At 36.5% G+C, this 15378-nt stretch overlaps 2 long non-coding RNA genes across 2 annotated transcripts; both read right to left on the reverse strand.

Moving 5' to 3' along the window:
• Window positions 1–387: 387 nt before the first annotated feature.
• On the reverse strand, window positions 388–5384 carry LOC109210370. Its single transcript, XR_002065538.1, has 2 exons — window positions 2636–5384; window positions 388–659 (listed from the first exon to the last, which is right to left on the reverse strand). It is a non-coding gene; the product is annotated as an uncharacterized LOC109210370 (long non-coding RNA).
• Window positions 5385–7141: 1757 nt separating this feature from the next.
• Window positions 7142–9502, reverse strand: LOC109210371. The gene is made up of 4 exons (XR_002065539.1): window positions 9315–9502; window positions 9086–9215; window positions 8702–8861; window positions 7142–8399 (listed from the first exon to the last, which is right to left on the reverse strand). It is a non-coding gene; the product is annotated as an uncharacterized LOC109210371 (long non-coding RNA).
• Window positions 9503–15378: the final 5876 nt, after the last annotated feature.

Here is a 15378-nt window from a genome sequence, read left to right on the forward strand (position 1 = left end):
AATAATTTAAGCGACCATGCTAGAACCACGGGATCCAGGGGTGCCTAACACCTTCCCTCGGGTCAACAGAATTTCTTATTCAGAATTTCTGGTTCGCAGACTCCAAATGGGAAGTCGAAATTTTCCTCGATCTGGAATTCAAGTTAAACCGGTGACTTGGGACACCAAAAGCCAATCCTTTCCCAAGTGGCGACTCTAAAACTAAATAAATAATCCCATTTCGAATAATGTCACTTTAAATGGAAAAACTCCCTTATACATTATCCTTCGGGTAGGTGTGTAAAAAGGGAGGTGTGACAATGTCTAACAAAATTTTAAGTATAAGTAAAACCATAAATTAGCATATATATATATATATATATACTAGATAGGGTTGCCCCTGCCATGCACAGGCCCAACGTATTATGTATTGTGATTTTTCTTGATGATCCAAACATTCTACTACTCTACTACTTCCATGTATCTATTACAACAAAGATATTATTGATGCAACACCCACAAAATAGAGGAAATCTGTGTCTAAAAGCACATCACAAGCACATTTTGACCCATCGTTCCCTTTTAAGTATCAGCTACATTGGCCAGCTCAGAAGTTACTCTTGTTATACTCGAAACAATAGCATAGTGAACAGAACAACATAGGAGAAGTTGTTTATTACCTTCAAAAGACAAGCAAACATCAATCGTCAATATAGATATGTGGGGGCATTTGCATCTATACTCGCTTTTTGTGCCACATTTTAACCTGTGCCCGCTTTGCAAAAAAAATTACAACCCGCTTTTTCACATAACTTCAGCACACGGGGCTGAAGTAGCAGAGGCAATTACACAAAACTTCAACATTTTAGTAGCCGGGCCTGAAGTTCAGCTCTAGAGCTGAAGTTTTTTTTTTAACTCGCGAACTTCAGCTCTAGAGCTGAAGTTTGCCAGTTATAAAATAAAAACTTCAGCTCTAGAGCTGAAGTTTTATTTTATAAGTTTTTGTTTAGTAACCGGGAAACTTCAGCTCTAGAGCTGAAGTTTGCCAGTTATAGAATAAAAACTTCAGCTTTAGAGCTGAAGTTTTTGTTTAGTAACCCGGAAACTTCAGCTCTAGAGCTGAAGTTTTCAAGTTATAAAATAAAAACTTCAGCTTTAGAGCTGAAGTTTTTGTTTAGTAACCCGGAAACTTCAGCTCTAGAGCTGAAGTTTTCAAGTTAAAAAATAAAAACTTCAACTCTAGAGCTGAAGTTTTCCAGTTAAAAAATAAAAACTTTAGCTCTAGAGCTGAAGTTTTTGTTTAGTAACCCGAAATTCAAGTTATAAAATAAAAACTTCAGCTCTAGAGCTGAAGTAGTAACCCGAAAATTTCACCTCTAGAGCTGAAGTTTCCCAGTTATAAAGGGAAGCTGAAGTTTTTTAAAAAGTGGGTACAGATGCAAACAAAAAGACAAAGCGGCTACGGGTTAAAAAGGGGCGCCCAAATAGGGCGCCCCGTGCAATTTTTACTAGATATGTGAGAAGAAATAAGGATAGTACAGAAGCACTCTCAGATATCCAATTGTTTATGGCAATTTAAAAATTTAAAGTATAATATTGAGCAGTTGATTCCTTATACCCATTTTCAAATTCCCGACCAATCAAAAAGTACATGAAAAGGGCACACAAATACTTTCACAATTGTATTTTATATGAAGCCAGTAGCTAAAGATTTTGACACCTAAATATAGACTCAAAGATTCCATAGTTTGACCCTTCCCTGCTGAATCTCAGATTGAATGGTCACTTTTCTTTTATAGGCTGTCTCACAATGATACCTACTTAACTTAAAAGTACAGTAAACCTATCTTTTACATATCGCATATAAAAGTTATGCACGAACTATATTTTTCTTTCTATATGAAATATTTTGTTAGTAAATAGCTTACAAACACGTTTCTTGATTATGGATCCGGAGAAACAGTATTACCAACAATTTTGTTTTGATCCTAAAAGTTTGTTTCTAAAAGGCATATTAAAGTAAATGTGTTTTGGCTAGCAAAAAGTTGTTTCTTATTCTTTTCTTATTCTTTCTCTTACAAATTGTAAGAAAATAGACCAATTGCTTTCAACAAAAGAAAAACCAACATATTCAATTAAAATAAATGATTAAGAATATTTGAAGTCATTTTATTATTTTTACCAATTCTTTCCAAGAAAGGGAGTCATGAAATAAATCACTAATCCAACAAAGAAAAGGTCTACAAGTTCCACGTTCAATTATCTAGCCTTACAACCTTTTAAGAAAAACTAAAAGTTTAAATTTAGCCTCCTATTTAACCATTCATGAATTTTTATTTATCATTTATTAGGTTCCTCCTCAACTTGAGAAGACCAAAGCGGGACAAATATTTATTATGAATATAATATTTATATGTACATAGGTGGACATGTTTGGGGAAGGGGTTAAGGGGCTAATGGATATTGAAGATACATATAGATCATAAAAGTTCAATTGTAATATCCTCAGGCTAAAAATAGATATATTCCATGTATTAATCAATTAGCGAAAAATTTTAACATCAAGTACTTCAAGTACTAACACCTATAATTTTGTAATCAAGACTGGTATCACCTTAACTAATCAATCATACTTAATTGTAATTGGGCGACTTACAGATTTTTGAGAGGCTATGCAGAAGAATGACACCAAACTTGATACTCCAACCAAGTGAAGCATATCAAATGTGTTGTCAATCCTCCATACACCTGAAAGCAAAACAAATGATTGCATAAGAGATATAAACAATGGTGAGGGAAGAGGCATATTATATATAAAGTCGTTCATTAACCTTATTAAATCCAACATTTTAAATAGCAATGTACTAATGGTCTTCCTAATTTAATTAGGCTCTTTTCTTATCATAGTTCTAATGGTCAATCGTACATTTCCCTTCTCGTGATTGTTAATTAAATTCCTCATAACCTATTTTCCCAGTAAAAACATTCTATCTCACAAATATTCTTTGCGACATAAAGATAGTATCCAATGGAAGTTCAAGAACCTTTTTCCCGCTCCAACTGTCCAATAATTTTGAGGATTAGCTCTTCTGATGCAACAAATCTGAAAGGTAGTAGCACTTTCATAGCATGATAATCCTAAGTATTATAGCTTGATTGTTTTCGCACCTCAAATGGTAGAGCGAGTACACGATATTTCAATAATAGCTCATGATCACATTTATACCAAGTCATAGGCTCAGCATTTTTTAATCAGCTAATAAAGTTAAGACCTTGTAGAGACAAATTATAAAAGAAACTACTTATTTCCTTGAAGCAGATTCACTTGCAGGCTTTGCAAAGGTTCGATTTCATGAGAAAAGTTAAAATAGTTTCTCAAGGTTGGTAGTTCTTACCACTTCACTTATTTGTTCAACTAAATTTATGTCTCGACTATCTTCGGAGTAACTTGATTCTGAGAAATGATTCAAATGAGAAACTATATTTCCAATATGGAGATGCTTTGGGATTTAAGTGGCGTATTCAGCGCAAAACTTAATAATAAAATACTTACAACTCTTTCTTTATAAATAATTTTCTTCTTAGCCTGGCGTAATTTTTCTAGAATAAATGAATCCCAAAGAGAGATGGAAATAGTTTTCAGCATCCCAAATGCACTATTTCGTTATCTGGTAGCATTTAGTAGTATACTCATATCGAGAACAAAGGTAAAAAATTTAAAAAAAAGACACTCTATTGAGAAAGAGCAACAGCCATACCATTATTTAAATTTTACACGAATTCCTCAGTCCCTACACTGTTCGTAACACGAACAGTTACCAATCCTCTCCTTAAGAAAGTATGGTAGCAAGTCATTAAGTAAATGCAATTATATTATAGAATTTTGAATCTAACCATGATTTGGTAGCTTACCTTGAAGGAGCAACTGTTAGCTGAGTATACAATGTCCTAAGAGGCAACACGCCTGGCCTCTACGATATACATATCTACATCCAATTTGACAACTCTACTATGAAGTTTTGTTGACTTTGTTCAACTCTAACTGAGTTTCAAAGAAAAGATTCACATATAGCATTTCATAATGCAACTCTCTACGTCACAACTGTTTTTTTTTTCATACAAGACAATATGTGATTAATTGAATACTGGCATTTGGAGAAAAAAAAGGTAAAGTGAATGAGGGTATTACCTTGCTTGTGAAGAATGTTTGTAGTTTTTGGTGTCGCTAAAGTCCTTTTCAAATTAGAGCACCAAAGAGTTGAATCCGGTAAAAAAGTTATATTTAGAAAAATCGGACAAATATTCCATCAGTAGCAATTAGATGAATAAAATATCTATAGATAGTAAAAAATATTAATTAATATCATACCTATCTTAAATACAACGAAATGTTCTCACGCTGAACTCGATACATAAATCTCCGTTGGCAAAACAAAATTGTGCAAAAGTGCATAATTAGAAATTAGAGAAAGTGACATATAAAAGAACTAAAGACTAAGAGAAAAAAAAAAAGTTCCTTGAATGGTTATCCCAAACTAAAAGTAGCAAATTCCATATACGAAAAGTTGTTATTTATTTTTGGGGTAATTAAAAAAAGCATAGTTAATCATTCCTATAACTTCTCTTTGTCATAATAAGGTGTTCTCAAGACAATTAGTACTAATTTAATATGTCAAAATACAGAGGACCAACATATATTCAACAACACATTTCGGATAGTAATTATGTCGCTTATGTTGATATTAGTTTATATGCAAGCGCAACAATATATTCATCCTTTCATCTATGTCTCCAACCAGCACAGTCAAGAATGACAATGTCATCCCTAGAAATAGTGACCTAGCAAAAAAGAATGCAATTCGACATGACATAATTGAAGAGCTAAAGAATTGCTTCGGAGAGCTACTTAGGACCTAGGCAAAGACAATTAAGTTATATAATATTTCTAAGAGTGCCAATTTCTGAAATTAGCTTTTCATCCCATTGCCGTCACGCCCCAAAATCGAGGGACGCGACCGGCGCTCAACCGGAGGACCCCAGTCAACCGAACCTGGAATTGCCTTTCCTATCTCACGCGTTACCCCGTGATTTCAATATACATTATTCCTGTGAAATAGCCATTTATAACTTAAGCATAAACTTACAACTTGAATTCATTTCTACTTTTTATCATTACCATCATATGATACCCAATACTTACAACATTTACCAACGTGGATCATGATTCCGAACCGTACCATTACTTACCCAAAATACATATGTACACCACACACATTGTGTCTACAGAGCCTCTAAGGATACAAACGGATGATGCAATACTTGCCGGTGACAAGGCTCCGACTATACCTTACACAAATGCCAAAGCAAGACTCCGGAATAAAAGCGGCATGAGCCACACAGGGCCCTGAGAGAAAAGGGGCTCACCAATTCAGCTGACGGAAAGTGAAAGAGTGCTACGGACGGTGGACTGGAGTACCTGCTATAGATCCACCTACAATCATAACACGAATGTAGCGCCCCCGACAAAAGGGACGTCAGTACATTTGAATTGTACTCGTATGTATGAACAAACTTTACCCCAAGTAAACTCAAACAATACACAAGTAATGTACAGTAATAGAATCAACAATTAAATGCGCATGAAAGGAACAACCAAAGTCAAAACAAGTTTCACAATCTCTCCTTTTTCCCTTCCAACATCATTTCATTACATCAACGATTTCACAACTTTCACATACGTTCATTTCAATAGTGATTTCGATCACTTTTCCACCCTTATTACCTCGGCCATCCTTATCACCCCAACCCACAATTTATCATTTTGTGTTGCGGCGCGCAACCCGATCCCACCGGACAATCACATTTCACACAACAACAATAGTCCACAGTTCAACCACATGGCTTCAGGCCATCCAGAATATCATTTCACAACAATAACAATTCACAAAGAGTTTTCATTTGTATCAATTACGAGTTCTTTCCATCATTTACTACACAGCCCTTACCACATAAACACATTTCCACACAAACATGGTTTGTAGCCCTTTATCTACACCATCATATCGGAACATTTAACCAACAATGTTCAAAAGGCATATTAATCGCAAGAGTTCAAGAAATAGGCCATCCTGCCTTAACACCCGTGAAGCAACCGATTCACAAATAGTCCACATAAGTAACACATACCAAATACTCGTTCACCAAACAAGGTGACTCTACAAAGGTTAAAGTTAGCCATACATACCTGGAGCCGAATTTCCTTTTAACTTCTACTTTCAATTCACCAAACGGTCTAGCAACGTCAATCTAGTGCACAAGTTAACACACATTTCTTAGAATTGAAGCTCACAATTACTACCCGAACATTTTTAGGTTATCAGCCCTTCTTTTGCAAACCTCTACTTCTACCCAATTTCCCTTACTAGGTTTTAGGTTTTAAAAGACATGCATGTATGTTTCAACTTTTTTTTCAAGAATCGATGCATGAAAATCCCCCTTTATGTTTAAACCTAAAAATCAATGAAAAAGGGTTAAGGATTTTACCTACAAGAATGGGGATGAAGATAATCACTTTGAAATTTCCCGGCCCGGATAGTTTTGAAGAATCAAATTCGATGAAGATGACTTTCTCTCTCAAGAACCCTCTCTTCCTCTCTCTTATTTTGTTCATAAAACTCGTTAAAATGAGGGGTTGAGGTGTTTTATTAAAAAGGGGGTCGGGTTTAAAATTTAGAAAAATAGGTACCCGAGTCAGATATGCGGTCGCACTTTGCGACCGCAGAGATGAAATGCGGTCCGCATAATGGACCGCAAAAGTGCTCCAAAAAATCCAATCCTACTGTTTGGGTCTGCGGCGGAAATGCGGTCAGTATACCCATTTTGCGGTCGCATAATGCACCGCATTTTTTACCTCAAATTTGACTGACACATTAACTCACTTTGCGATAGAAATGCGGTCCGCATATCAGTTATGCGGTCGCATAATGGACCGCATTTTGACCTTAATTTTAACCAAACCACTGACTCAATCTGCGGCAGAAATGCGGTCCGCATACATAATTTGCGACCGCATTCTGGATCGCAAAATAACACTTTTCTGGAAAAACTTAGTTCTTTGATTTTTAAATACTTAGATCAGTACGATCGGTCCGAACCGCCCCAACACATATTCGGAACCTGACACTACAAGCTACTAGGTTTTGAGCACAATTTTTTTTACGGGGCCTTACAATTGCTTCATCATGCAAGGTAGTAAAATAATAAAGCAACTAATTAATGAGCAACTAATTAATGATGTCTAAACAACCTAAAGCCTAAAGTCAATAGATACTTTCTTATTTTATTCAATGTAAAAGAGAAACATATAATCCTCTTCATTTCAACAGGGGCAACAATAATGAAAATATAGGAAACAGAGTATTACCTCTACTTCAGTTGTTTATTACCTCTACTTCAGTTGTTTAATATACCAGTGTAAGCGATCCCTCACATTACCCTGGAATAGATGAAGACAGAGCTGCAACAGTTGATGAGAAAATCACCTTACCAGATGCTCTGCTGGTACTTGTTTCTGCCCTTCCTTGTGATCTGTAAACATCGGTATTGTATTGCATGGTTCATAAACTTCATGTATTTGATCCTTCTTTTTTTCTCCACGAAATCAGAATGTATTCACTATTCCCTCGGAATGGATTAATGGATATCCCTTACTCATATTTGAATTTCATTCTGTCTGCGCGAAACTACACAGTTGAACAGAACCAAGCTTGAACTGGAAAAAGTAAAGCTCAAAGCCTCAAACCATAGAGAACTTAAAACTCAAATCTAGAAATTTAACAATTAGACCAGTGAAGCCCACAGAGAAGAACAAACTAATGATGTGGATATTGGAAACTGATCTATCTAAGATTTGGTGCAGGGTGTAGGTTCTGGAAACATGAATCAGTACAAATGAAATAAGGAGACACATGTTATAATGCATAGTGCATGTGTCTTTATGACAATGAATGGTTTGTTTCTACATCTATCTCGATACTAAGTTTTCTCTGATTGTCAAAGAGAAACTCAATCTGGTAAAATCACCTATGCAGTATCCAACACTCAAGAAAACTAATTTCGGGTGTAAAAAATTGAATTTGTGATATTTAACTGAGGGAGGTTTAGAAGTTTTAGTTATCAGGAGCATCAGTTGCCCAAACATCTATGAAATTCAATTGTTGTGTTTTTAGCCTCCCATTTAAAATAATGTATCCCAATCTCATTCAGATATATATACTGTGTTTCAGTTGCAAGATGCCCCCTTGGTTGAGTTTTCATACACTTTCTTGACAATATAGATGTATATATAGTCCTTAGAGTGAACAAACATGCGCAGAACACCTTGTAGTGTATTAGTGCTGGTGGAACAATACTTCTTTTTCCTGAAAAAACAAAACAATACTTCTTTTAAGTTCTTTCAATCCCTGTACAAAATTTATTTGATTACTGATAGGGATGGAATACCTGAAAAATGTTGTCTAATATACACGAATATTTCCAATAAAAGTTCTATATGTTTGCAAAATGAAAAGTCTGAAACATGAAATAGGATGCAGGAAATAATTAAATCATGATAACAAAGTTATAACACTTCTTTATGTATCAGTCAAACATATTTAAATCAATACCAGTATGAGTTATAACACCAAACAAAAAATATAGAATAGCTACATTATCAACATACCTATTTACATGTTCCGACATGTCCAACTCCACATTGTCAATATTTTGACTTTTCTGTTTCTTCTTTTTCTTGGTTGATATACCCAAATTGCCAATGCCTAATAAAAGCTCTTCCGTTATCACCTCTACCATCCTTGAGCAAGAGATGCCGGCGAGGATTCCTGAAAACAAATATCAAACATCATATGAACGAAATAAAAATGACAATTTCTTAGCTTTCAGTATATCAGATTGATTCCATTTGAATTGCTTAATTGTCTCTTGAAAGAAAGAATGTTTACAACATTTTACTACAGTCAATTATCTCTGACCTTCCATAACTAAAATTAAAGTAATCACAAAAAATTTTATTGCTCAATTAGGAAGTGGGAAGTTCATCTCTTACCTCTAAAATATGAGTCACCTACAAATCACTATCAAATAGCTTCTCCATTAAAGGCCTTTCTCCTTTCTTCCCCTTGAAGTGGAAAAAAAATTCAATGTGCATCCGAAAACCTTTCAATTGCTTGAACCATCTATGAAATGAAAGTTTAATTGAAGGTTTAGAACCCCAATTTCAAACCCTAGCCTAAAATCTCTAATTTCTTGATGAAATTATAATGTAAAAACATTACCTGCACACAATTTAGGAATCTTTGTTTGAAGTCGGAATTTGGTTCGCACACTGCAAATCTGCAATGGAACCCAAATAGAAGAAGTTGAAATCAGTAAGCAAATTCAGAAGAAAACTCACCAGAAAGAGGGAAGTAAAAAGCAGAAGAAAGATGGAGTGAGAATTGAAAATTTGAGTAGTTTTCTTTGATGGCAAGAAGAACCAAAGAAAGGCCAAAAGCTAAACACACGTGGTGTTTCAAGTTGGACACCTGGAAGTCTTCAAGTCAGTACTTTTACCATAATACCCCATAAAGCAAATGCTATTTTACGGTAATACCCTTCGTCCTACGAAGGACCTTTGCTTATTATATAGTTAAAAAATATATATAATTATAATAAAAAGTATTCCATAGAGGAGAATTCTAAGTGGCAAAATAGATAGTGTGAAGGATAAAAGGGGAAGAATAACAGTTGTTCAAAGTTGAGAAAGGAGTTTGATTTTTAAAGTAAAGTTGGGAATATAAATAATTTTCACCCTGTACAAATGGGGTATCAAAAGTCATATTTACTCAGGCAGTTTCAGTTTATGTGAATGTATTTTAGTAATCATAAAGTTCAAAAGAAAGAAGAAAAGAATTTAAAATTTATGGTTTACAATAATGCTATAGACATTTCTGTAGCTATAACTACGGGTATACAAATGAAACCAGCAAACAACACCAACCTGAAAATCCAAGCCAAATCGAGAAAAAAAAAATCCGACTATGCTTTTGTTTGATTTGGTTTGGTGTTGGGAAAAATAATCCGATCATAATTCGTTTGGTTTGCCCGAAACCAAACCAACCTGACATTATAATATAGAAGGTTTAAATATATTTAATACATAAAAATATCTATTGTAGTGTAGTTTATAAATATTTCTTAAGCTTTTTCATAATTTTATTTCAAGCTTGGACTTATAATTTTAGGGTCTCCAATAAGTTTTATAGTCCATAAATATTAGTAACTCAAATAAATCCTAAACCAAAATTAAATCGATACTAATGCTAATAAAAGATATCCAATTCAATTGTACTATGAATGAAAATAGTGTTGGATATCTATTTTTTAGTTTTTCCATAATTTAGATAAAATGCATCTTATTTTTCTTTTAGTATTTAGTCATGTAAATAATAGTACTTATTAGTCGTACTTATTTTAGCAACTTAGTAATTGTAAATTATGTTTGTTTTCGTTATGGCATATTAATAATATTTATTTTATGCAATTTTATTATCTTATTGTCGAATATTTTAGTATAATGCCATGACTCATCTCATATTTTTATGCATGTTATTTTATTGAAAAATACCTTATACAGTTATGTCTTACTAGGATTAAAGAAATATTTGGATATGAAAAGAATCTCGAAAAAATCGAAAAACTCGAAAAATACGAGATTAAAAAATCCCGATTTTTATTGGTTTGGTTTGGTCTTTAGATTTAATAACCCGGCACAATTGGTTTGGTTTGGTAATTAAAAAATTCTAACGAACCCCACCTATGTACACCCCTAGCTATAACTATCTCATTAAATGGTGAAATAAGAAGTTGAAAGTTAAATTATTTCAAACACAACGATGCAATTATCAGGGACGCGCTCTACCACTCATCTAATAGCCTGTCAAAATATGAAAATGTTTCAATTTTTTTAATAGACTAAAATAAGGAAGATGTGTCACAAAAATTAACATGGACGGGATAAAAAATTTACAACTCTTATACACACATTGTTTTCCAAGTTCAGCGGTGCACCCCAACTTCTATAAGTGTGTCCGCCTAGTAATATATAACTCTATCTTATCTCAAGACAAGAAAGAGATATATGGAATGGGTTATTTTTTCCGATTTCTAATACAAGGCTTTAAACCAAACATAACAAGATAGTCACTAAACCTCGAGTACTATACATGGCGAGCTGCCCAATCAACATTGCAGTAATTGCTAAAAATTTAGACAGCTAGACATGAAGATGCCCACGCTTGGATCAGCCTTCAAGCACCTAAAGGAGGGCATAAGTTGGCTAAGAAAAGGGACAATAGAAGAAATGCCTCGGTTGGTGTTGGCAAGGAAGATTAATTAATTCCATATGAGCTAGATGTTTACCTCTAAAAATGTGAGTAACAAATAAAGATATTTAGTGGTTTTAAAGATACGTGATATATCATAATACTAGTGATTATACAATTAATATTGAGCTTAAGTAAGAAGAGATAATGAACCAAATCAATGTTATTGAAACAGTAGGGGCCTCGTGCTCGGCTACTCAGGGACCTCGAGGTCAGCTAAGACCAATAAAGTATGAACAATAAAGTAAAGGCAATAAAGCTGAAGAATAATTATTGAGCACGTTAAACAAGAGAAGAATAGAATGTTCTATTGCAGTCAATAATCTGATTTACATAATGATTGGGGTCCCCTTTATATAGGAGGGAAAAATTCCAATATAGTACATTCCTCATAATGGTAAAGAATTATATCGGTACAGGTGTACAACGACCTAGTACGGACCTATACCATCTCGTACAAACCTTATCCTTTAATTAATGCTCTGGTCCACGTGTCTTTAAGAAATTCCCGCTCTTTCTTTATTGACTTCGAGATTGTGCTGCCCTCGATATAGGTCGTGCCAGGCCTTCAATCGGCTTCCTCAAGGTGGGTGTCCCTTAGCCGGATCTAACCTCTACTTCGAGTCTCCCGGACTCGGACCTATAGCCAGATTTAAGATTTCAAAATCACGCTCCTCGATTTTTACTGTATACACTAAACTATAGGATAAGTCAAAATTCTGTGTGGTCCAGTGTATGCTAAACTCGTCACTTTGTTTACCCTAAAAATTGAATAATAATTAAATTTATAAGTGGTTTTAAGAATATGCGATTTCACTTGGAACAAACTGAGAAATATGAGAATCAATGTTAGAAATTAACTGTAAAATAAGCAAACCAATATAATGAGTGATTATGGCCCTCGAGCTAGATCACCTTTGAAGCAACTCAGTACGCTATCGGAAAGTATAAACTAAACAACAGAGCTTAAGAGAGAAAATGCAATGTATTGCTTTGTTATGCGTTGATGTGATACGTATTACAAATGATCAGACCCCCTTTATATAGTAGGGGAATCCTACCTTTGGTACAACCTAAATATAGTAAGAAACCTCATGACTGGCTAATTAAAAGGCCTTTCATGATACGTGCCGAGATTTCCATCGTGACCCTCGCCCGATTGCGAATATTTCAGTTTTCCATTATTTGGCTCGGTAAGCTTTACCCGAGCTTGTTCGATCTCTATCCTGCCTGGCCCTAATATTATCCAACCTCGATCTCGATCGGTCTTCGAGTCTCGAGCTCGGCAGTCTAACTTTGGGCCGTGATCCGATATGACATAGGGTCGATTCTTGGCCTGCTTCGTTCCAGGTCAAGCCCGATTTTGACCGTATACAGATAGTCCCCTCGTTTCTCGGAGAGAAGGCGCCGAGAAATGATATGATCTTTTCCAATCCCATCTCGATGGGTCATGGTACAAGCGACGAGCCGGACCATGACGCCAGCAACAAGTGGGCACTGAAACGTCCCGTCGGTTCGGATGTCGAGGCATTGAATGCATGTCAGTCGTTGTCGGCAACTACCGGTTCTGAACCGTCATCTTCAACCTAAAATGTTTCTTCCTTATTTTGCCCATACTTTACTTTCAAATCTTCTTCTCCAAAATCCTTTGCCTCCCCTAAAGCTCAGAGCTTTTAGATCTTTGGTGTTTCTTTGCCTCTTACATCACAAAATACCAAACGTTTCCCCTTAGTTCCCATTCTTCTTCACTCGCAAAAGTAAAATCGCTAAGACTTCAAAAACCGTTCCACAAAAGGAAGTTGTTTCCTAGTCTCGGCCGGCCGACCAGCAACCAGCGGCGGAGCCACGCCTTGAAGAGTTCGTTCCCGGAGGGTGCGTCCTTGACTCCGACTTCAAGATTGAAAAAACTCCCTCGATCTCGGGTCGATGCGAGCCCATGTCGAGCTACATATGCACGATCACCAGTGATCTCCTCGACCAAGTTAAAGAGGACTGCAACTGGGTTGACAAGCACGTGGTGGTGCCCTCGCCTGAGGAGTTAATCACTACTCATGTGTAAGGGTTTCTAAGTGTTTACACTTACCCTTTCACCTTGGGTCCTTTGGACCCGGTCATTGTACACTTCTGCAAGAAGTAGGAATTGACCCTCGGTCAGATTCACCCCTCTTTCTGGAGGATAGTGATATTGCTCCCTTTTTTTGTGAGCAGAGTCAATGGGCTTCCCTTTACCCTCAATCACCTCGTACACCTATATAGCCACCGACTCTATCGCGGAGGACTAATAAAGCTTCAACGTCGGGCATCCAAGTCACCTTTCTCGAGCATAGATGAGGACAAGGACTAGGGCTGGATGGACCGATTTGTCCGAGTGAAGACCTCAGACTTGATCCCTGCCGAGAGCATGCCATTTCAGGAGAAATGGAATATGAGACGTAAGTATAACTCCATCTTTAATTTCTGCTTATTGTCTTCATTTTTTAATCTTTTCTTATCGATGTTTTACGTAGTGCAGCCGTTGCCTGGATGCCAGGTGTGATTCCGATGGTGATGCCCCCCAGTATTCGAGGTTTATCGAAAAGAAGCCTTGAATACTTGTTGAGTGACCCTTAGGTAGCATATAGGTATTGCTTCGTTAAAAACCTTGCTGGTAAAACCCATTTGGGATAAAACCCGATCTAAGGAAAAAATAGTGCAACACATGCTTTCAAACCTAAGGTCTTCGAGATCAGTAGTAATATCACTTGAGCATTGATATATTCCAATTATTTGGTAGTTGCTCGCCTTCCATTGTGCTAAGTTTATAAGATCATTTCCCTATGACTCCGAGGACACAGTATGGTCCTTCCCAATTAGGACCTAGCTTCCCTTCGTTTGGTTCTCGAGTGTTAAGAGTGACTTTCCTTAGGACTAAGCCCCCGACTCTGAAATATCGAAGGTTCGTCCTTCTGTTGTAGTACCTTTCGATCCTTTGTTTTTGCGCATCCATTCGAATTAATGCGGCCTCACGTGTTTCATCTAGTAGCTCGAGAGAGGTGTTCATCGCTTCATGATTTGAGTCTTCGGTGGCATGCTGAAACCTGGCGCTAGGTTCCCCGACTTCGACTGGCATCAAAGCTTTGGACCTATATACCAAAGAAAATGGGGTCTCCCCCGTGCTTGACTTCGAGGTTGTCCGATATGCCCATAATACCTTGGGAAACACTTCTCTCCATTTCCCCTTTTCATCATCTAACCTTTTCTTCAAGTTTCGAATGATGGTTTTGTTCATGGACTCGGCTTACCATTTGCACTTGGGTGGTAAGGTGTTGATAGGATCCTTTTGATTTTATGGTCCTCGAGGAATTTTGTCACTTTGCTGCCGATAAAGTGTTTCCCATTGTCACATGTTATTTCGGCGGGTATCCGGAACCGACATATTATGTGATCCCATATGAAATCGATGACCTCTTTTTCTCTTACCTTCTCGGCCTGCACCTCAACCCATTTTGAGAAGTAGTTAATCATAAACAAAATAAATCTAGCTTTACCTGGCGTCATCGGTAGGGGGCCGACGATGTCCATCCCTCATTTCATGAATGGCCACAGGGATATAACCGAGTGGAGTTGTTCACCGAGTTGATGGATTATTGGTGCGAATCTCTGGCATCTATCACACTTCCGAACAAACTCCTTGGTATCCTTTTCCATGATATCCCAATAATATCCTGCTCTAATCACCTTGCGAAACAGGGAGTCTGCGCCAGAATGGTTCCCACAGCAGCCCTTGTGGATTTCCTATAGTACATAGTCTGTGTCCCCAGGTCCTAAGCATACTGCCAATGGTCCATCGAAGGTTCTTCTGTACAACGTTCCATTTTCATCTAGCGAGAATCAAGCTGCTTTGGTTTGGAGTGTTCTTGACTTCTTTGGGTCCGTGCGGAGCTTCCCATGCTTTAAGTAATCGATGTACTTATTCCTCTAATCCATGTTAAGCTTG

Source organism: Nicotiana attenuata, unplaced genomic scaffold, assembly GCF_001879085.1.
Source record: "Nicotiana attenuata strain UT unplaced genomic scaffold, NIATTr2, whole genome shotgun sequence".
Classification (NCBI taxonomy): domain Eukaryota; kingdom Viridiplantae; phylum Streptophyta; class Magnoliopsida; order Solanales; family Solanaceae; genus Nicotiana; species Nicotiana attenuata.